The 25,180-nt window shown below is 41.0% G+C and overlaps 1 long non-coding RNA gene across 1 annotated transcript; it reads right to left on the bottom strand.

Moving 5' to 3' along the window:
* Nucleotides 1-124: 124 nt before the first annotated feature.
* LOC143725474 (uncharacterized) lies at nt 125-25,180 on the bottom strand. The gene is made up of 3 exons (XR_013198234.1): nt 24,980-25,180; nt 1,291-1,352; nt 125-205 (listed from the first exon to the last, which is right to left on the bottom strand). It is a non-coding gene; the product is annotated as an uncharacterized LOC143725474 (long non-coding RNA).

Here is a 25,180-nt window from a genome sequence, read left to right as displayed (position 1 = left end):
TCTCTTCATCACCAACAAAGTAAATTTAGCTTAATTCTCAACAGAAAAGCTCTTAGACCTCTCTTAGATGAATGATTTTAGGAAAGAAAGGCTCAATACTGTGAATTAAAAAAAATGCTTTTTACCTTCTTCATTCTCAGAGGTTTAACCTTTTGTCATGCGTCCGTCGATGTGCTCTTCATGTAAATCCCCAGTGTTAAATGAACTCTCCTGGAGTACATTTAGGTCCACGTGGACCTATATGTACACCAGGAGAGTTCATTTAACAGAAAAAGACTTAAGGTTTTTTGTCCTATGTTGTAATTAACATATTTCTGTAACCATTCCACATAAAGCCCACATCCAAAACAAATTAATGAATACATTAAATATGAGATATATGGAATCACATGATTTCCATTACACGAGTGTAGATGTTAAAACTTCATGCTGATTTGTACTCGGCTTTCGCCAAGATAAGCACCAACTAAGACGTAGCTTTACAGTAACCTATGCTTCTCCATCCATTTACGCTTATTTCCATATGGTGATGTAAATCTCCTTCTGTCTAGTGTTAACACGCGTCAGCACACACAACAGCTGCAACCACAGTGCGGTCCCCCCATGACAACCGTCTGGATTGAGCTGTGATATAGGGGACATCTCTAGGGTCTTCAAGTGGGCACCTTCCGTCCTCAGTGTTTCATCGACTAGCCCACGACACCTCAAGAGGGCTCGACAGTGACTCTGGCGTCCCAGAGTCACCCCCCTCCGTCCCCCACTCAACTCAGCCCAGCTTACTGACCTCTACATCCCTCCTGCTGCTGAGACCTAACCACAATCTCACAATCTCTCCGCAACCCAACCATACGCGCCAACCCGTTTGACTAAGGCTGTCGAGCCCCACTGGTGCGTTAATATGCAGTTTCAGAGGCAACGGTTCCGTATGGCATACCACCTACCGCAAAACACAATATCTGCCCAACCACCCGTCATTCACGCAATATACACAGGAACGCAATGACTGTAAATACTATACAACCTATACAAATAAACCAACAGACTCTTCAAGTTTTCAAGAATTCTACGAAACCGTAGCATGGCGGCCTGTACACAGCCAGCTAGAATCTTTCCGTCTCAACCACAGCCAGTTGCTGCTCCTTTCTTCTGCTTCAGATAAGTTCTTTACTGTGCGACGCAACTCTTGGCCACTGAATCCGACGTCTCTGAGGAACCGGGTTGTAGAGTGTGCCACAAATGTTTTTTTAACCTTTTCATGTATTTCTGATTTTCATACTATTTTTATCTCACTTGTGCAGCTGGTGTCGTCATGGCAACGCTCTCAGTTGGTTGCAGACCGGGGGCCATGAACCCTGTTGAGCAATCAGGATTTTATGTCATTGACTGACCAGATATGCAGTTATGCAGTGTTTGTGATGCTAAACACACACACACACACACACACACACACACACACACACACACACACACACACACACACACACACACACACACACACACACACACACACACACACACACACACACACACAGTCTTCAGTATCACATGATCCTTGAAATCATTCTAATATGCAGATTTACAGTTTTTTCTGAATGCTTAAGCGCTAATCGTGATTCTTGTAGCACAATTTCTAAAACTATTAATACGTATAGCAAAACCACTCACTGAGTATGCAAAACGTCTCAGTTACGTATGTAACCCTCGTTCCCTGAGTAGGGAACGGAGACGTTATGTCGGATGACGACGAATGGGGTTTCGCTTAGAACACCTATCGACTTTGAGTATTACAAAACGAGCCAATGGCAAAGAAATGCCATGGGTCTGCGGAATTTGCATAGCGTAACTCCGCCCCACCTCGTGGGTATAAAAGGAGGAAGCTGGCAACATGCAGATATGTTTCTTCGCTGAGGAGCCAAGACTGAGCTCAGGCGATCCCTGCGGTACAGCGGAAAGTGGCAGGTAAACGTAACGTCTCCGTTCCCTACTCAGGGAATGAGGGTTACATACGTAACCGAGACGTTCCCTTTCGTTGTCACTCCGAGTTACGTCGGATGACGACGAATGGGGTTACCAGTCTAATCACGCCACCTTCTCAGCTGTCGTCCAGTGCCCTGCGTAAATCTGAGATCCTTGTCATGAGACTGGCACGGACGAAGGACTCCTATTTAGCACAGGAATACCAAGGTACACTGGGGGGCATATCCCATAGCTTAGAGGAAATATGCAATTATTGCCAACCCAGAGGAGGGGACTTAGAAAATACACATATGACCCAGAGGGATGCATATGGAGAACACTGGGGTGTCCAGCCGCAGGTGGAATATTTCAACCCCAGGGGAGGCAAGGTGGCTTGCCAAGGGAAAGACACATGCTCAGAGAGCCTACAGTGGAAATACACATGTGGGGGTCGCTCAGAGGAGGGACCATGCACACGGGAGGCACCTAGGCAATAGATACTGGCGCCGACGTAAGGAGTACTGGAGGAGCTCAGGGCTTTCGGGGAAGCTCACCTGAGGAGAATATCGCACGTATCCAGTCCGTGGAGTGGAATGGCGAGCAAGCGAAGACACCTGAGCGGGTCCGGTACTAGCTGGTTGAAGCGAGTACATGAGAGGACACAGGCTCCACTCGGAGATTATAGAATCTGGCGAATGTGTTAGGTTTCGCCCAGCCTGCAGCTCTGCAGATGTCTGTTAGCGAGGCGCCATGCGCTAGAGCCCAAGAGGACGCCACACTCCGGGTGGAGTGGGCAGTCACACCAAGGGGGCACGGTCGACCTTGCTGATGGTATGCCAAAGCAATGGCGTCCACTATCCAGTGAGACAACCTTTGCTTGGAGAGAGCCTTTCCCTTCAGCTTCCCACCATAACAGACAAAGAGCTGGTCTGAGGTCCTGAAACACTGCGTCCTGTCTACGCCTTCGGCAGTGGGCAGACCGAGGGATCTGAGCGGACGGCGGGGCCGTCGGGACAGAATCAACGTCAGTCTGCTCATGGGCAACTGAGAGCTGTTGGGCAAGCCCTCAACCGCACCGCCGAAGAGGCCGACCTGGGATATGAGAATGTCGGACAGACGGGTCCGCGCGACATCCAGCACAATCAGACAGGTTCAGCCACAGAATGGTGAGCATCACCTGACCCAGGGAGCGTACGGCTACTTTCGTTGCTCGGAGAGCAAGGTCAGTGGCAGCGCGCAGCTCAGTGAAGAGCCCTGGGTCAGTCCCGCCCTCGTGCAGGTCCATGAGCATCTGGGTCAGGTGGACCAGCAGAATGACCATGGCATGCAGTGAGGCGGCTGCCAGTCCCGTGGCGCTATAGGATCTCGCCACAAGCGTAGAAGAAAAACTACAGGCCACGGGCGGGTGCTTAGGATTGCGCCGAGAAGAAGCACTCTGAGGACACATAGCATCGCAACAGAGAGTTCAGCCGGGGGGACCCCAGTGTACCCATGGGCAGCGGCCCCATCGAGAGGAGGAAAGGCGGATGAGATCAGCGAGCAGTCCCGAGAAGACAAGGGGGTCTTCTAAGACTTCGAGATCTCATCATGCACGTCCGGGAAGAAAGGTATTGGGGTTTGCCGTGGACGAGGGTCGGCGGCCTTACCCAAAAACCAATCGTCCCGGGAAAGCATGGCCGTCATCTCCGGATCAGACTCAGCCGTATGCACACCGGAAGGTGGCAGCTGTGACGAGCCCTCACTTCCAGAAGACTCAAACCCACCTAGTGATGCTGCAACAGACATGGCATTTTCCTCTGTAGCTTCAACTGAAACACGCGGGCCACCAGAGGGTAGACCCGCGGGATTCAGCAGTTCACTAGCGGGCACCGTCATTGAAGAGGGGGGCTGGGGTCGCGGACACATAGTCGGCGCCTTATTCCAGACCGTAACCCTCAGGTCACCCTGGCCACCAGCCGAAGATCGGGAGGTGGATGAGGGGACTCTCACTCTGCGAGTTCACCGAGTCTCGACCTATATATGACGCGATGATCACGTTCCCAGCGAGAACATGAGTCACCCACGAGCGCTGTTCAAGCATGATCAAAGCCCAAACACACTAGACAGCGCTCGTGCCCATCAGAGTCCGACACCAGTCCGCTGCAACCAGAAATGCACGGGTGAGCCGTCTTTAAAAAGACGTGCCGCGTGCGAGCTCTTTTATGAGAGGAGAAAAAAACTCTGCGATGTTGAAGCGCACAGGGAGACACACACACACACACTGGCAGATCACTGCACAGATCAGCAGGCACTGTGAAAATACTGAAATTGTTACTTTACAGAATTGCTAGACGTCACAGTGTAAGCATTTCTGCACTAAGTCGTGTACATGCGCGCCACAGAATAAGAATGAAGCAAATTTACAGAGTTCCTTTCGAGAGAAACACAGAACGTGTAAAGCAACTGCGATATGACTATGTGCAGGTAAGCTATAGTGTCATTGGTTCTGAATTTGGAAGTGCAAACTGTATTGCTGTCCATGGGCCTGATGTGTTGCATTTGTTTTGTCTTGTCCAGAGAGTGATGGAACTAGAAGCAGATGCCATGGGCCATGAGCTACTTTTTGTAGATGAGGCCGGTTTTAACCTCAGTAAAACCAGGAGACGTGGCAGGAACATTACAGTATTGGAAAACCGTGCCATCATCAATGTCCCAGGACAACGTGGTGGTAACATAACCATGTGTGCAGCTATAAGCCGAAATGGTGTTGTTCACCATCATGCAAGCATAGGCCCATAAAACACTGCACACATTATTGCATTCCCGGACACCTTACATGACATGCTCACTGTTCAGAGACCAGAGCATACCCATATGTCATCATATGGGACAATGTTAGTTTCCATAGGGCTGCTTTGGTCCGCAACTGGTTTACAGACCACCCATTCTTCATGGCACTCAACCTCCCTCGATACTCTCCATTCTTAAATCCCATCGAGGAGTTCTTCTCTGCCTGGCGCTGGAAAGTGTACGACCGTCATCCTCATCAACAGGTAGCCCTTTTACAGGCAATGGGGGAGGCATGTGGAGATATTGACCAGGCATCATGTCAGGCCTGGATACGGCATTCAAGGAGATATTTTCCCTGGTACCTTGGACTGGAGGATATCGCATGTGATGTGGACGAAATTTTGTAGCCGGACCCAGAAAGACGACATGATGTAGACTGATTGTTTATTTTTGTTAATTTTTTTTTTGTGAAATTACTATTTTGTGTTCTGACTTTGTCTTGGTTTTGATGAGTGTGAATAAACACCAATACTTGAAGTTTGGATCCTTGTATGTTTACATGACACTATGACAAAAGTATGACCTCAAATTGACATCTGTACACAGAGAAAGCAAAAGCCAGATGTGTTTTGTATTCATACCATCAGTGTGTAGTTGGCACATTGTGTGCTTAGTAGATGATGGCTTGTGTTTACTGTTTGATACGAAAACACCATTTTTACGAAGGTGTGAAGAGTTAATCTAGCTGTGTTTGCTTTTGCAAGAGAACTACAATGTTTTGATAATTGGGTGAAAGGTTGTCTTATTTGTGTGTAGAGTTTTGCAAAAATAGCCAATAATTACAAAAAATGAGCTTAAGCAATCAGAAAAAAATGTAATACTCAGTTATTATCAATGTTGGAAACAGTTGTGCTGCTTAATATTTTTTTATAAACTGGCTACTTTTTTCAGGATTCATTGATGAATAGAAAGTTTAAAAGAACAGCATTTATTCAAAATAGAAATCATTTCTTACAATATAAATCTTTACCATCACTTTTTATCAATTAAATACATCCTTGTTGAATAAAAGTATTAAGTTCTTTCAAATAAAGAAAAAAAACGACTGACCCCAACATTTTTCAACGCTAGTATATATTGTTACAAAAGATCTCCATTTAAATAAATGCTGTTTTTTTCTTTACTTTTTATTCATCATATAACCCTGAAAAAAGTATCACAGGTTAAATTAAGCAGCACGACTGTTTCCAACATTGATAATAAATCAGCACATCAGAATGATTTCTGAAAGATCATGTGACACTAAAGGCTAGAGTAATGATGCTGAAATTTCAGCTTTGCATAAAATAAATAAATAATATTTAGATAGTCACTATTTTGATTTATAATATCCCTAATATTTCACAATATTAAATTTTTTCCCTGTATTTTTGTTAATGGATATATATAGCCTATTGTTTCTGGGAATAATAATAATCTACAGTAAAATATACCATGATTTGCTAAAAGAAAGACACAATTGAGATGTATACTGGATAACAAATCCGTTTATTCACGGTTAGATTCTTTCCCTCTTATCATTTATGTCCACTAGATGGAAGTATAAGCAAGCTGCAAAAATGAGTTCATGGATTACCTGCCTCTCCAATCAGTGGTTTCCATTCCATTCCATTAGTTTTGTTTTTAACATTTTTAACATATTTTTTCAGAATTTCTCAAATCTAAAACCTAATCATCATGAGACATGTAACAAATAAATATACCTATTAATTATGACACCTATACATAGCCTATATTAAAAAACATTAATGATAAATTATATTACTTATTAAAAAGCTGAACTAAAAATTCAGAGTCTCTTAGAATTTGGTTTGTCTCTCTTTTGCGTTAATGACATCAACAAGCTGCATGAACTCCAGAAGTTTGTGTAAAAACTGTGTCAAATTATCATGCTCTCCAGTGTGATTCAACAAGCATCTTGAGCTTCAATGGAAGCCACAACATCTGAGTATCTACACAGAGTCACATGATCAATGTCACAAATTGACTTATTGGATTAGTGGAGAATTTTAAATATTTCTTTATTATTTTAGATCATAACACTTCTTTATTTGAGTTTCAATAACTTGTGGACCCTGTAAAACTGTCCAAAAACATTTGTGCTCCTGCATGTGTTATTTATAGAGTCATTCTGAAAAAGACAGCTTGACTGAGATTATGGTGCCTGCAGAGATTCTCTCGTTGAACATTTCTAGTTTCTAAAACACAACCTAAATACATATGAAAAGAAAGATTTTTATTGGGTCGAAATAATGATTGAGTAGGTCAGAAAGCATGACCACCTAGTGCCAGGTCATATAAAAGAACAGACTGTGCAAAAGCACCATAAATCCCTCTGCCTCTTGTAAATAGCTTTAATACACCCGAGGCGCCAAATCACTTGACCTGTGTTAGCCTCAGCGTTTGGGAACTTTCTGCTTGACTGAATGTTCCGGACCCACCCCCTCTCCTCCCATTCTCTTGCTGTCAGTCCAGGTAATAGTCAAGGCATAATTAGCAGCACGCTCGCTTGACACTTATCTTGTCTGACTCCAACCTCGGGCCCACTTTGTGGACTTAATCAGGTTGTGGCCCTGAGCAGCCTTGACCTTCCTCTCCACTCCCAGGATTCAGTGAGTGGACACTGCAGAGAGTTCTTCAAAGACACTAAAATGGGTGTTATCATAACTGGCTTTATTGGTGTGATTCATGGATGGAAAACAGTTAGAACTGGGGAAAATATACATTTCGTGTATTATGTATAATATACTGGTCGTGATCATCATTTGAACGGTTCCAATATTGATCTTTCAAATCGATTTTTTTAGTTGATCACAATGATAAATCACATTCATAACTCGGGTAAGATATAAAAAAAATGTTTTCCAGTAGGGCTGAAAATTAAACAGCAGCGACAAAGAAAAGTGATATAGGAAACACACAACTACAAAAGGCAAAGAGTCTCTTGTAGTTGTGTGTTTCCTTTACCACTTTTCTGCAAAGAAATTAATATCTTACTAATTAATAGTTGTAAATGTAATTTTGCAGTGTGATGCGATAAAAAGCTTTGTGCAGCGCAAAATAATGCCAAGAAATTGCCATCTTTCTTTTGAGTTGAGCTGGAAGACAAACATACAACGCCAGTGTAGTCTGATTCACAAACAAATCGTATGAGTCGGTTCTCTGTAGGTTATCAAAAACTTCTGAAGTGTGTGTACGGTGCACAATTTACTATCCCATGAGGCCACCGGCGACGGTTTTTGAATGGCAGTGAAGCGACGCAACTGAAATTGGTCGACAGCATGGTAGCTGTAGTATGTCTAGAATCCATTCATACTACAGACACTCATACTATAGAACGTAGATTTTTAGTGAAGTAATTACTTATTCAAAATAAGTACCTACTCAAGAAAGCATGCGATTTCAGACACAGCCATACAGTGCGACCAGAGTAGTCGGATTCCCGAATCAAACGACTCTTATGAACAGTTTTTTTAGTAAATCAAAAGACACAGCATGAGAAATGTAACCCAATTCTTAAGCCGGATCTCAAACCCTGCACGCTATAATTTTCAGAATAGGCTGTCTAAAAAAATATTGAAACTGAACAAAAGTGGAGTTTGTGAATCAGAATCAAATTGAATCATGCAAATAATTGATTCCCAGCCCTGCTTTCTGTAGGTGGGAAACAAATTATCGTTTTTCACAGAAACATAGTCTTGAAAATTGTACACTTATTATAAACACAGGACTTGATAAAGCACGATTGTGAATGATGCCGCCTCCTTAAATGTTACGTATGAACATTTATATAAACTCAACTGAATTATGTGATGTTTATGAAACATACTGAGTAAACTGTTGAATCTCTTTTACCAAATTCATTTTCAAAATGTCATCACGCCCCTAATTGGTACATTAAACTATGTGTGTTAGGTCAGCTTTGCAGACATCAGACAGTCAGAGGACAGTTGGCACAGCTTGGAAAAGTTCGAACAGAGCAGCATTCATTTCAGAGAGCACACAGTAACAGCCTCTTGTCCAGCGGGCTGGCCATTGGAAATAAAGACACAGTATCTAGACATGTCCACAGAGAGCTAAATCCACAGGCAGACGTCCCAGCACAGGAGCTCCCAGCTGCCTGGCGAGCTGTACCCCCCACACGGTCTCGGCTGTCCCACAGGCTACGTCAGCAGCCAGACTATGCCACCTCTCTCTCCTCACTGAGAACCAAAAACAAACTCTCTCATCAAAGACAAACCTGTTCCCTCGTACCTCACACATGTTCTCAGACGAGCAAGTGGGCTGGAGAAAGTTAAGCACAGCGCCTCTTTTTAGGCCCCGCTACAGCTGGGAGCCACTTGTGGGTTCATATGGGCCGCTGGTCTATGGCCAGCCGTCATGGGGCGTCCGGGCTCTTTGGCAAGGATGAGACCTTAATGTCATATTGCCAATGCTCTACTTGTTCTCGCTCTGAAAGGCTTTGTAAGGAACTGGGGGTTGGGGGGGTGACTGTGTACTATTATATCACCAAGCACTAATTACACCAGCACTCCTATCCACAACAGGGCTCGACAGCCAAACATGTTGTCTCACGCTCTACTCCAAACAGCACAGCTCTCACTGCTTGTACAGTAATATGACTAATATATGTGGAATGCTTCAGAGTTTGTTCAGTGCGCCCACAGTGTGTGCAACATAATACAATTAACAGTATTGCAGCTGCAGTTGTTCTTCAGAATTGAGATGATGATGGATCTGGTGCAACAAAAGGGGCACAAAAAAATGTAATCCTAATTTTAAAAGTCCTGTCAGGATTTAGAGATTAGGCTACTAGTATTTGCAAAAGTAGCTATGAAGAAATTTTCTTTTGAGACATTGAACCACATCAGAAACACAGGAGACAGACCATCATAAAAATGACCCCTCAGTTGTCAGTCCTTGGTGACGATTCAATTCAATTAAATTCAAATTTATTTGTATAGCGCTTTTCACAATACATATTGTTTCAAAGCAGCTTTACAGAAAGTGCATTTCAGAAATGTACATAGAAAAATACAGTTAGTAAATCATGTATTAATTTATTTTTATCTCATCGCAGGTGTTGGGGGATCTGAAGTCTCCTTGAGAGGCTAGAAATACAAACTGGAGCTGACGAACGCCATTTACCTCAGGACTAGCGTCCCGAGATAACAGCAGAAAAGGGAAAATGGGAAATAATTAGCATAGCTGCTGTTCATATTATTAATGCATTCAATCTGATTCAACAGTGGTATAAAAGGTAAGCATTATGTGAATGCTTGGCTAAAGAGATGCGTCTTTAATCTAGTTTTAAACTGGGATAGCGAGTCTGAGCCTCAAACAATATCAGGAAGGCTATTCCAGAGTTTAGGAGCTAAATGCGAGAATCCCCTTCCTCCTCTAGTGGACTTAGATATCCTAGGAATGACCAGAAGCCTTGAATTTAGTGATCTTAAAGAACGCGATGGATTGTAGGGCAAAGAAGGTCCATTAACTAGACAGGAGCTAAACCATTTAGGGCTTTATAGGTCAGTAGTAGTACTTTGTAATTGATAAGGAATTTAATAGGTAACCAGTGTAGAGATGATAAAATTGGTGTTATATGATCATATTTTCTTGACCTAGTAAGAACTCTAGCAGGTGCATTTAGCCCTAACTGTAGCTTGTTTATTGAGGATGCAGGACAACCAGCTAATAAATCATTACAGTAATCTAGTCTTGAGGTCATGAATGCATGAACTAACTTTTCTGCATCAGAAACAGATAGTTACGTAGCTTAGCAATGTTTCTACGGTGGAAAAAGGCTGTTCTTGTAACATATGAAATATGATTTTCGAAAGACAAGTTGCGGTCTAGTATAACACCCAGGTCTTTTACTGTAGTGGATAAAGTAACAGGACATCCTTCTATATTAAAGTTGTATTGTACAAGGTTTTGTGGGTAGTTTTTTGGACCAATAAGTAATACCTCCGTTTTATCTGAATTTAATAGCAGGAAATTACACGTCATCCAGCATTTTATATCTGTCAGACACTCTGTCAATTTAGATGAGTTAGTGTTTTCATCTGGTCGTGATGAAATATATAATTGAGTGTCATCAGCATAACAGTAGAAATTAATTCCATGGTTCTTATAATATTACCAAGTGGCAGCATATATATTGAGAAAAGCAGAGGGCCTAACACAGATCCTTGCGGCACTCCATAGTCTACTGAGGTTATCACTGATTTTTCCTCATTTAAACAGACAAAATGATAACGGTCTGATAAGTACGATCTAAACCAGCTTAATGCCTGTCCCTGAACTCCAGTGTAGTTTTGTAGTCGAACCAAGAGTATTTTATGATCTATAATGTCGAACGCAGCGCTAAGATCGAGTAGAACTAGTATTGAGATACAGCCTTGGTCAGAGGCTAAAAGTAAATCATTTGTAATTTTAACTAGCGCAGTTTCTGTGCTATGATGCGTTCTGAATCCTGATTGAAATTTTTCATAGATATCATTTTCTTGCAAGAAAGAGCACAATTGAGAGGACACAACTTTTTCTAGTATTTTAGACATAAATGGAAGATTTGAAATGGGTCTGTAATTTGCTAGGTTATTTGGATCTAATTGCGGTTTCTTAATGAGAGGTTTTATTACTGCCCGTTTGAATATTCTTGGAACATGACCTAAAGATAAAGACGAGTTAATAATATTGAGAAGAGGCTTTTCCACTACAGGTAACACTTCTTTCAGTAGTTTAGTGAGTATTGGATCTAATAAACATGTTGTTGGTTTAGATGCCATGATAAGTGTATTTAGCTCTTCCTGTCGTATAGTTGGTAAGCGGTGTAGTTGTTCTTGAGGGGCGATAATTGAGGCTGAATCATAAGACAACATAAAAGATTGTACATTTAAAATTGTGTTTCTGATGCTTTCTATTTTCTCATTCATAAAATCCCTACTACTATACCGTAACGGAATATTTTGCTCTGGTGATGGCTGTTTATTTGTTAGTCTAGCCACGGTGTTAAATAAAAACCTTAGATTATTTTGGTTACTTTCTATTAGTTTGCGGAGATGCTCAGCCCTGGCTGCTTTTTCTAGCCTTTTTATAACGTGACATTGTCTTTCCACGCGATTCTAATGACCTCTACTTAGTTTGTTTCCATTTACGCTCTAAGTTACGAGTTTCTCTCTTGATAACATGCGTAGCACTGTTGTACCATGGTGCTTTAGTTTTCTCTCTAACCTTTTTTAATCTAATTGGTACAACAATTTCTAATGTACTACAGAAAATGGTGCTCAAACTGCTAGTCATTTCCTCTAGTTTATCTGTTTGTTTGGGTTCACTGAGCAGCTGAGATAGATCAGGTAAGCTATTTGAGAATCTAAGGTGGTTGGAAGGATTGTTCTGCCTGGTCGATAACGTGGCGTAACATGACAAATTTCAGCAGTACGTTTTATGCAAGTTACCATGTAATGATCAGTGACATCATCACTTTGCGGTACAATATCTATATCGGTTGGATTGGTTCCATATGATATAATTAAATCTAGTGCATGATTTAGACGATGAGTGGGACCACTGACGTTTTGCTTGACCCCAAAGGAGTTTAATAAATCTGTAAATGCAACCCCTAACGCATCTTTTGTGTTATCTACGTGTATGTTAAAATCTCCAACAATTATTGCTTTATCGACATTGACCAATAGATCTGATAGAAAGTCTGCAAACTCTTTTAGGAAATCAGCATAGGGCCATGGAAGTCTATATACAGTAGCCAAGGCTAGAGATAATAGGGATTTCTTTCTTACATCTAAGAGCGTAACATTTAGCAAAAGTACTTCAAACGAATTAAACCTGTGACCTGTTTTCTGAATAACATTTAGAATATCTCTATAGATTGTTGCAACACCGCCGCCACGACCGATAAGATGGGGCTCATGCTTCTAACAGTATCCTGGTGGAGTAGACTCATGCGCACCTTACCCTTACCTGAGGTAGCACGGACATGACGGACGATGGGACTGCCGATGATCACACCGTCGTCGCGTTCTGACTCGCGAAGAGGGGAGAAGCGGTTCCGGGTGGAGATCTCGAAGACCGGGTGGGGCAGAGAGGTTCTTGCTCTGGTCCTGGCTCGTGTCTTCCGCTGTGGGATCACCCAGGGTCCATGGTGTTGTGTCGGTGCCGGAGTGAATGAAGCCAGGGATGATCGCGTCCTGGGTGCTTGCGTCCTATGCAGAGAAGCACACGGAGTAGACGAGGTCGGAGTCAAAAAGTTACTAGCCACTGAGTTGTGAGCATCGGCGCGTGATGTTTCAAGCGCTGATCGCCGATCTCGCAGCTCGGCTTGCCTCTCTAGCAGACCATGGATCAGCTTCTCCACGGACTCCAGCTCCAACAGCACCGAATGCAGCTCGAATGTGTCCTCACCTGCACTCAGAGGTAACGTTAGACACACATCCGATATATTCGCCATTATAACTGATGAACAGTAAATTAGTAGTGATACTACCAATATCACTACTAATTTAGGACTGAAATCCTGGATATAACCCGTATCCTTTCAGTGAAACGGGTGTAAATGAGACGATCGATAGGCGAGAGGCCACGCGTGCAATGCTAGCGGGCTAAAGGCTAGTAGCGGAGATTTGGAAAGTTGGATCTAAGTAGCGAAATCAAAGCAATCCGATTGTTTTTTATAAGGAAAAGTATTGAAGATAAGTTCACATGCTATAAAAATAGAAAGTGCTTGTTTATAAATTAACAAAAAACTTATTATTATAAAATTATAAAATAAACAAAAAACTCGGGAGGTAAACTAATCATTTATGTTTCTCATTATAATTATATTCTGCATTATAATTATTTCATAATTCGTAATATGATCAAAGATTGCATAAGTGGATGTGTTCAGGGAATTTGGCTGTATAACTTTTTAACTCCACTCAAATTATCAAAATGACTTGAATAACGATTTGTTCATTTTGCTGAACAATATTGAATGAAAGCATCAATAAAATAATCAGATTTTCCCTAAAACGCCTTTGGAAAGTGATTTCATGTGTCCCAATTCGTCCACTCATACTATGCCCTAAAAGTATGCACGTTTTTTGTGATCAAAAAGTAGATACATTTGAGTGTGTAGCAGAAGAGCAAGCAAGCTTTGGGACATACTACTGTACCACGTCATAAAATTGCTCTTTGTCGCATAGTTCAAATGTATTCTGTCACCATAAGGATGTCAATCATCCTGTCACAGTTTCATCCTCATATACACACTCCACATAGTAATTAAATTTACACTACTAAAACAGTTCTTCCTACTGTATTAGAGAGGAAACAGGTAGCACATTGATTTGCCAGTGGTGGGTCTTTCATGCAGAGAACTCTGCTAATATTTTTTTGGGTTTTTTGCATACAGATTCATTTAATATAATGGCCAAGGTACCCGCTTTACTATTGTGCTATTTGTATTTGTAAAGTTCACAATGTTGCTGCGGATGAAATATATAAAAGATAACATGAAATACATTTTTTTGCCAGGTTAGATATTGATTATGAATAACTCAAACCCCTTTCAGGCCATCTCTACTTAACCATCAATCTCATGCACATCTGCCATTTTTGTAGTTCTTTTTATTCGTGTTGGTAGTGCTGAACCAAATCCTCCTCCAAAGCGCAATGGTTTGTTGGGCAATGTTAGTTTAGAGGCCAATTTTATAATCCAATTTAAGTAAAAAAAAATTTATGAACATCCCTTGCTAACTTCCCTCTGTCTCGTTCACTTGGATCTACATCATTGATAACACTGAACGAGTGGCCACTACTGGCAGAATCCTTGCAATGTGTTTAAATGGAACGCCTTAAGCCCTTGATCACTTGGAATCCGCAATGGAGCCGATTTATTATTTAATTTTTTTTCCCCTTATGAATTTGTTTTAATGCACTATTCTATAGGCCTATATGCTTGGAGAAAATATAAAAAATTACACAATATGATAATACAATAAATTATAACAGTCAGCTTCATTTAGCTACAAGTGTTATGCTGTTAAATTTCAAAATAACCCCAATTTCATACACTAGACTTGTGTGGGGTAGGGGTAAATTAATCGCCAATTAATTTCAGGTGCAGCATTATTCTAATCTCACATGCTATTTAGGATGAATGGTATGCACATCCGATTTGTTCAATTCATTCGTGAACGAAACACTGCTGCTTGCTCAGAGACGTGCTCTGCTGATGCTTTGTTTTGAACTAATTTTGTTGGCGGAGCAAAAATAGACAAAGTAACTAGTATTATTGTCCCCAAAATGTTAGTAACCCAATATTAACTTATTGTTTATTGAAATGTTGAAAAAAGGTTATCCTTAAATAAAACAGCCTAGCTTGTGTGATATTGTTTAAATGTAACTGGGCTAGAATACATACCTTTTAGCAGTTTCATAAAAATAACACAGCCCGACTGTGAAGACTATGACAGTTTTCTTTTTGTGCTGAAGTCTTTTAAGAGAGAGAGGGTGGTGTGAAAAAATATTTACAAAGCAAATACATAGTGATATTGTTGAAACTAACCACAAGATGGGGGAGGAAGGGGTGTTGGGTGGAGGTAGAGGGGAAAAGAGAGAAAGATGAGGGCATGTAATCGAGGAAGAGATGCTGCCACACAGTCAGACTGTCTGGCTACAGCAGGATCCCCAGCACTCAGCATCACATGATTCCAGAGGTCGGAGGTTATCCTCGCTGATGAATATCAGGCTGAGGCCAGTAGCACTCACTAAAAGGAGTTGTTTTCACTCCCAGAGCCTGGAAAGTTTATTTCAGGAATATATTCTGCCAGCATGTGATTGTAAACCTGTCCCACATTGAGAAAATTATGTCCGCAAATGTTCTCTTTCCGCAAATGGTATTATTTAGCAGCTAGAGTGTCAGTGATTTTTCCCCCCTTTAAAAACATAAATGCAGACAGAAAAATAAATGTAAAAATCAAGATAAAAAGCACTTTTAAACAAAAAACAATACGATTTTAAGGAGCTGTACTATTGAATGTGTGGCTTGATCCTTTTACATCCTTATTTACCCTGTATCCTTAATATTAATGCAAGAAAATTCAAGCCATGTTAATAGAATTATCACAGGCACTTCATGCAAGCCCTTGCATTGGATTTTGAGGGAAGCCGTCCGATTATTGCAACCATGTGGAGAGGAAGGCCACATAATGAGCTGAAAAGCTAGTACAAATGGAGAACTAAGCCAGACCATTATATCAGCCAAAAACCCCAATATATTCTCACCTGGCCGTGATCACACATTCGACTCTGCAACTGAAAATCGACTGCGGTATGTTGAGAAAAATAACTCAGCATGAAATAGTAATGCAGCAATGGTATGCCAACGTTAAAAGGTGTGAAAATGAGTTTGACAGTTATGTGGCTGAATATACTTCATTTTCATCCCTTTATCTTTCATGCAAGACACAGTAAACAGACCTCATCGCAACAGGGGCCGAGAGGTATCGACAGAGGAAAGCAGAGCAACTCTCCATCCAAATGACCCGGTAGACACCCCATCATCACCCAGCAGAAGATCACTTTCCTAAAACTAGCATAAATGGAGGTATTGCTGTAATGGCTCTGATATTTTCGACATTTATGAGCTCTATAACAAGGAGAGGATTGAGTGATGGCGCGGTGGCTGGCTGAGAGGCCGAAGGGGGAGTTTATGTGTACGGGGTCTGCACAAAGCCGTGTCAAACCACACCACATACCATCACCAACGGGAGAATGAGAAATCCATTTGGATTGTTGACATTGAACTTTATGAACCAGACAAGGCAATATTTCGGATTTTTCTCCTTCTGGCTGTCTCCATCTCACTCCTGTGTTACTCCTACTTCACTCTGAAGTAACTGGAACTCATAATCAGCCATTTCAAAGGAAAAGCTGAGTTAATGTCTATAGGCGATCGCTGCTTTTGAATATCATTGCCTTTTTAAAGCAGACAGGATCTTAAAAATATTGCTTGAGAATAATTAATGATGTTATCATGATGACTAAGAGTGCCTATGGGGTTGTATTGTAAAGAGACCTGGAAATACACTGTGGGGAGCAGAACAGGGCCGAGGGCCATGAGAGAATGGCGCGAGGCCGGTGGCGTGATTACTGATGAGCTACACCTGGGCGACGCACCGGTCTCGTATCTCTCACGGAGGAGCGGAAGCATAAAAGGAGGAGCGATACGAGACCGGCGCCATTCTCTCACGGCCCTCGGCCTCGTCCTGCTCACCACATACACATTCTGAACTTATGATGCTTTTATTTTACAAAAAAATAAAGTATTTAAAATGCCTGTGCAATTTTTCAGTGCTTTTAAAGAGTTAAGGCAAGATACCCCAGGTGAATAGGGTAAAAAAATATAAATTATAGAAATCTCCATACTTCCCCATTTGATGGATTACATAAATGCCGCTTCTCCACTGCATGGTACGGCTCGGTACGGCTCAGTACGGTTCGGCTCGGCGCGGCACGGTTCGGCTCGCTTCACTTTTCCACTGCGTGGTACGACTCGGCTCGGCACGGCTCGGTTCACTTTAGCTCGGTTGCTTTTCCACTGCAGTTAGTATCGCTTCAAAGTGGGTGGGATTATGACTGATCGTTATAGTTTATCCGCTCCTCTGCAACTAACAAGAGGAACGTCTGCGCTTCTCGTCCACTGACCACGATTCAGCCATTTCTTTTTTGGAAGTTTTTTTTCTTCAAACAAGTCAAGCAAGTAGTTTTAAAACATTGGAGGCTGTTACTGGCTATTTAAATCTAGCGGGTTTGATATATTGCAAATACAATGACGCTGGTAGTGACGATTCTTGTCTGTCTGACCAATCAGTGATCTACAGTGCTTCCACATCACATTTTAGTATCGGTACGGTACGCTTGGAACCTCAACAGAGGTGGTACCATTTAAAGCAGGCCGAAGCGAGCTGTACCGTACCATGCAGTGGAAAAGCACCACAAGTGAGCTGTGCCGAGCCGAGCCGTACCGTACCATGCATTCTGGCGCTTTCCCACTGCATGGTTAGGTACGGTTCGGTTCGGTACGGCACGCTATGGCGCTTTTCCACTGCATGGTACGGTACGGCTCGGTTCGGCACGGCTCACTTGTGCCGCTTTTCCACTGCATGGTACGGTACGGTACGGTATGGCTCGCTTTAAATGGTACCACCTCTGTTGAGGTTCCAAGCGTACCGTACCAATACTAAAATGTGAATTGGAAGCACTGTAGATCACTGATTGGTCAGACAGACAGAATCGTCACTACCAGCGTCATTGTATTTGCGAGACATCAAACCCGCTGGCTTTAAATAGCCAGTAACAGCCTCCAATGTTTTAAAACTACTTGCTTGACTTGCTTGAAGAAAAAAAACTTCCAAAAAAGAAATGACTGAATCGTGGTCAGTGGACGAGAAGCGCAGACGTTCCTCTTGTTAGTTGCCAAGGAGCGGATAAACTATAACGATCAGTCATAATCCCACCCACTTTGAAGCGGTACTAACTGCAGTGGAAAAGCAACCAAGCTAAAGTGAACCGAGCCGTGCCGTGCCGAGCCGAGTCGTACCACGCAGTGGAAAAGCGAAGCGAGCCGAACCGTGCCGCGCCGAGCCGAACCGTACTGAGCCGTACCGAGCCGTACCATGCAGTGGAAAAGCGCCTGAAAAGCGCCAAAGCGTGCCGTACCGAACCGAACCGTACCGTACCATGCAGTGGAAAAGCGGCATAAGAATCGCAAATAGTTTTGCATTACATTACATTACAATTTTTTTTACAGATTAACAGTTGCAAATTTTTTACGTGCGTAAGACAGAGAAGTACAGATCTTATGTTGACAATGTGATTATTTTCAGCAAAAACCTGGTTTCATCGATATGTTTACTCCATCATCCAGGCGAGTTCAGCATTGCATTTTCCCATCAGATCTGTTGTGGGGTACCACAGCCCCTCCACTTGTCTTATCACTCAGAGCAGAGACAATAGGGGCAGATTTACTCTGATTAGTGCTATTAGATCTATCCCTGTCTCCTCATCACAGATGCTTGACATGTTTCTCATAACAGCCCATAACAGTGGCGCTGAGCAGGGAGGAGGACTGATGGCTGATCCTAGACACTGGAGGTCTGTGGAAGTGACGGCCTGGCCATTACAAATAAAGTATGTAGCACTGGATGTTTTTTTAAGTGGAACATCATTGACAGTTTATACTATGGCCTATGGGGTGTTAAACAGCATAACGGCATATATGAAATCCTGTTGATGAATAACGGGAGATAAGACAGTATGAGAAGGGCCACGTTCCAACAGGCACATTGCGTCTGGATGCCTGACTCAAATCTGTATGTGCAATTGTCTCTAATTGTGACATTGATTCAGGGAGATCTGCATTCTTCAGCCTCTTACGGTTTTCCAGTGTGGGTCTCAGAGTCTGGGGAACCATTAACACGATACCAATCTAAACCAATGGCTCCAGTTCGGGCCTCCCACGGTCTCCGAAGGGCAACCTGTCCGACCCCAAAGTACCAAAATACCTCCTTCCCCCTGTGGTTTTTGTGGACAGAAGGGCATTAACGTGAGCACTGTGTCATTGACAGATGCATGTCAGAGCCGGGGCAATTATGAGGACGCTCTCAAAGACAGCCTGTGTCATCACGTCTCGCAGTCGCCGTTCTGAAGTGAACATACCCAGCCGCTGTGCGTTTGTGGGGTAATTAACCTAATGATGTGGCTTTGTGATTCATAATGTATCTTCCGAATCTTTCCTCAGGGCGTTACTTTGCAGTTTTGGAGTTGGGGAGATTATGAAAATGGAGAAGAATGCCAGCTGGAATTGCGGTTGTATAACTATGATGACTATATAAATATAATCACCTAGGAGGATTTATATTCGCTCATATATATAAAAAAAACAATCACACTGCATTCTAAAACAAGGAATACTTTTAATTTTAATATATATATGTAATTTTTTAAACATTCTAAAATTTGACAACATAATAGTTGATTGATACTTAATCCGATTTTTTTAATCTTTTAAATACTACAAGTAAAATATCAAAGTCAAGATTTCTGGTAATAGTAGAGCAGCATTGGGTGAGCTATCAAAAGTCAGACATCATCACACATTAAGGAGTAAATATTCAAATGTTCAAGAAGCACCTCACATATTTTCTAATAAAAATGAAATGGTTTGACTCCATATTGTTTTGTAAATTTTTAAATAATATTTGAATGTACCAGGTGCTTCTATGATCATTTTTAAAAAGAATTATCTTTTTCACTAGCGCAAGCAAGGTATAAAAATAGCCTATATATATATTTGTAAAAAAATATATATTGTTAAAAAAATTCCATGTTACTGTATATTATCAATGTTAAAAACTTTGTTTCATCTAAAAATTATGGAAAAGTATTTCCAAGGTCAAAATTCATAGGAAGAAGAGACTGTTTAGAGTGTAACTTCACCGATTTTCAACCCGCTTTATATTGTTACAATGTCGGTAATATATGTAAATAAACAATGTTTACTCATTCTCCATTACCTGGACTGAGAAATTCACATTTATTTGACAGTCTGTCTGAGAAAAAGCTGAGCTTTTGCAAAAAAAGCCATTTCTTACAGTTTTCCCCTCCGTTTGGTTTAAAACACTGTTCGTTGTCATCGAACAATACCAGGTGACACCATTGGAACTAAAAGTTTGCTCAGAAGTATTTCCTACTAAAGCAAGGCACTATTTGACTTTGGCCAAGCATACACATAGCAGATTGGGAGTGGCCTTAGATGACAACATGCCAAGTGCATTATGGGTGTATAAGCTTTCCTATCCATTTGGCAAAATGGAAAACAACAGCCTTTTTCTTTATTTTCTCTAGTCAGGTAGCACAGATTTTATTTTTTCCCCACCTTTCTACCACATACTAGGAAGCCACGATTTATTGAAAGCCCATTTTGCCAGTGGTGAATCACCCCTTTAAATGTCCATTCAATTTACCTACACATGTAATTCTTCATACAGGCAATTTTAAAATGTGTTATTAGTGTAACACTGATAATGTTTGTGCGAGATTTTTTAAGAAAAAAATATTTAATGGTATGATGTATTGATTTTAGTACAAGCGGTGTGTATTTTGAGATACTATTGATGCCATCTTGGAAAATGTATCATTCATATTCATCTAACTTAACTTTAAAATAGAATAAAACAAAATAAAGTACAAAAATCGAGTTGTTCTTTATAATTAATAATTTCCATCTGCTTTTAATAATTCTGAAAATAAGGTGTACAAAGCCCATAATTGTAGGCACACCTTTCTATCTTCTCTCCCTCGCTCTCTTTGCATGCAGAATGAGACAGAGGAATAGACAGAGACAGGAGCATCGTTCTCATTCCTGGCAAGGCCTTCTGTGTCTTACCGGAGCCTCCTTGTCTGAGCAATAGCTCCCGCTCACAATTTATAGGAAAATCAATCGTTGCTCACTGTCTGTGTACTTTGCTCATTCCAAAGCTTTACAGTGCTGCACATTGTAACATAAGCTTGGAGAGACTTGTCAGGCTCATTTATAATCCAGAACACCACAAATACAAGTGGGGTTAAAAAGAGAGTGGGATAAAAGAACAGAAAAGAAAACCAAGTTACCAGGTGGGGACTCGGAGACAGGCGGACAAATAATAATGCTAATAACGATAATAAACCAAAAGAGCACTTCAGACAAATAGTAAAATAAAAATATCCCAAGTATGAAAGTTCTGAGACGGTTTTAGACATTTTAATTTGAGCTCATCCAATCTTTCACCCAATAGACCGAAACGAGACAGGATCGAGCCGCTACCATAGTAACAGTTGTGTTTGGTGGCGACTGGTATCAGTAGGGCTGGGGCTGCGCAGAGCTGTTTAGAGTAACTCGGGTTGCCATGAAAAAATCTGAAGCATGCACAAAACATAATATACAGGGACTCAGCGTCGCCCAGGGAGAGAGTCTCTCTGTCTGCTCTGCTCTCTACAGGTGGCCTTGTTTGGAAATGCTGACAAATAGGAAATTTGGAGCAATAGTAACTATGGTTCATCCCAAGCATCCACTGCGATAGTCTTGTGCAATGTCCAGGTCTCATAAAGAACCACTTTTTGTGTCTTACTTCAGGGTTCAGTAATACAGTCTCACATATTAAAATGTGTATGTATGCTGTATGGACACCGGGGCTATTTGTCAATTGGACTACAGTATATCATAGTATATTGTATAAGGTTTGGAGTTCATGCTTAAATGCTTGTGTTCTCTGGCGAGTTGGTTTCACAACTATCTTAAATGTTGTTGATTTTTTAAATTCAATCCTCCAAAAAAAAAACTGTATTTGTAATAGCTGTTGGTAAAAGGAGTGAATAATAAAACCACATTGGGACATGGTGGTTCAGCTATATTACGAAAGTAGAATATTTTTTCTTACAGAAAATTAGAACAAGGGTATTTTTCATAAGTTTCATAAGTTGTCACATCTGTTTTATATCATAAACACATATTTTTACATTATCATGTCAGTTATGAGGTTGTCATTTGCTTAAAGGGATATTGTGTAGGAATTTCTCCCATCTAGCGGTGAAATTGTATTTTGCATTCAAACGAATTGTGCTCTGCAGCGCCTAACTTTTTCAAATGCGTGTTGCATCTATGGTAGCTGTTATGTACCAAAAAGCTATGATAGGATGTCTTCTAATAGCACTTCGTCGAGTTTTCCTTCGGGTGAACAGGTTTGTTATTTCAAACAAACTACAACTTGACACAACGAACAAACGAATGTTATAGTATAATAACGTAGAATGTTATAATAACAGTGCAATGCAGCCTTTTAAACTTGCCGGGGCAGCGACAAGCTCCTCTCACTGCTCGGCTCCTCCGTTTCTGCTGCTTTCAGTTACGTGACGCTGGCTCTGAACTAAACGCGTTGTGGAAACACGTTGGCCAAGTACTTTTTGACCCTCTCTGCTATTATAGTTTTTCAAGATGGCGGAACAACATGGAAGCCTCCGTGGACCTACCCGTTACATGTATAAAAAGATAGTAAATTCTTCATTTATGAGGATATGTCAGATAATTGGCAGAGGTACTTTTACACCATTGAGGACATATTTATGAATAAAAATATTGATTTTAGATAATAAAATAATTAAAAACTACACATTGTCCCTTTAAATGTACACTATGCAACTCTAGGCCCTCTGGTGGTTAAACAAAAACTAAATGCATTTTGCGGAAGAACATTGTTTTGGTTGTGCTTCGGCTCAGTAGTATTTTGTCAGTATCTTTGTCTAGTTAGTCACCTTAGTCCTGTCTTGTTTTGCCCCCTCATGGGCTTTTTTTCCCCTTTTTGTTCATAATAAACCGTGTGCTGTGACTACTGTCTGCGATTGGGTTCATTCCCTTCTTCACCCTTCCAACCTCATGACACAAACAATGCACACTGAAACTTAAGCTAACAAAACACAAACAATTATATATATTTGTGTATTTGTATTTTGTTATAATAATATTTCATATCTATGAAGGCATTCAATTAAACATTTAAACACACAACAGGGACAAGTTTGGGTAGGGTTGGGGTTACACTCTGAAGCACAGGAACTGAGTTTTTCCTTTTTCCCGTCATATTTCACATTTCATCATATAGGTAATTGTATATGGTCTATGAAAAAAATTGTTGGTTGAGGATTAAAAATTATTTTCAATTAAATCAAATGTTCAAACGCTCAAGCTTTGTTTTCATTGTATTATTATTTTATTTTTTAAGCTTTGTTCAATTTACATTGTTAGTCATTTGACTCAACAAAGCAAATGGATAAAGTATAATTTTAACTTTTAAAAACCGATTAACATTTGTTAATAGTAGGCCTACTAGTAGGCTATATTGTCTTTTGTTAATAGGACAGAACATAAATCTTATCTGTTATACTATTTGATTATAATTATTATAATTAATTAATTATATATATATATATATATATATATATATATATATTTTTTTTTTTTTTTTTCAATTAAATCGCTTTTTAAAAAGTCTTTATAATAACGTTGTTTTAAACTTTAAAACGTTCCAAAACACGAAAGTAGAGCAATGCCTTGCCGCGCCTACTTCCGGCATCAGACGGCTCGTCCCTCGCGCTGTCGTCCTCATATACCCCTTTTCCACCAAAGCATTTTGAGAGCCGGTTCGGAGCCGGTGCCTACTCGCGAACCGGTTCTTTGTGTTTCGACAGCCAAAGAACCGGTTCTCGGCCAGGAAAACTGGTTCCAAAGCGGCACCAACTCTTTGCTGGACTAGAACCAGAGAACCGTTCTTTTACCACCGTGTCATGCTTACGGCGGGGCTGGAGGCGGGTTTAGATGTGTCCTAAACATTTTTTATGACCGCAAAGCCAGGAGAAACATTTGCAGAAACACGATGTAGTCCACCATTGTAATTATTATGCTTGAAGTTGGCGCAAGCGTGTCTAGCTTTTTTTAAATTTTATTTTTTTATTGAAAACATTATGTAAGCAAAGAAGAAAACAGTCAAAATATAGAACAAATAAACGGAAAGAAAAAAAGACACAAGACAGAGACACATAACTAATCAGAAATGATTACATATCAAAGGAAAAGATTAAAAGACTTACTTATTTCAATTGTTTTTAAAGCCTTCATGGTACACAAGTTAGAGATAATCCCAAAATAATGTACTTGCTAGCGTTTCTGTATGGCGACGTACACAGTGACGTAACGACGTCGTTCGCTGGGCGCTCTAGTCAGTGGGAAAACAAACCGGTTCTGAGAAGGTTCGCAAGTTGAACCAACTCCGAACTAACTTTGAACCAGCACCAGTTCCGAACCAGTTCTTTTTTGGTGGAAAAGGGGTAATACTGCTATTACGTATGGTTCTGCCGTTCTGCAGTTAGACCTATCTCGTTTAGATGGAAAGGATCTCAAGCTGACTAGCTGAAGACGTCACTGTAACTATGGCTACCCATTTGACACGGTAACCTTCATAATTTAAAATAAATTCAAGCACACCGCTACAACAACACATAATGAAATGACCCTTACAATAGATAATGATTTACAATAGACTATGTAGAGTGCTACATCTGGCAATTTATCTGTTCACTAAAAATATCTTAGGCTACTCACCTGTAGAAATAAAAACACCATATCCCTCCTTGTCGCCACAATCGTTCAAATCCCTCAGTTCTCGACATCTCTGAAAAGATAATGTTGATTCTCATTTTATTACGAGCTCTGTCGCTCGAATTTTTTTTCAAAAAATTGCCAGCAGACTCTCCTCTGTTCGGCGCTTTTTTTAAACTTGAGATTCCCCAGAGGTTTTAGCGG

Source organism: Siphateles boraxobius, unplaced genomic scaffold (assembly GCF_051911475.1).
Source record: "Siphateles boraxobius isolate OS27281-9 unplaced genomic scaffold, OSU_SipBor_1 77, whole genome shotgun sequence".
In the NCBI taxonomy this organism is placed as follows: Eukaryota; Metazoa; Chordata; class Actinopteri; order Cypriniformes; family Leuciscidae; genus Siphateles; species Siphateles boraxobius.
This window is presented reverse-complemented; position numbering and strand designations above follow the sequence as displayed.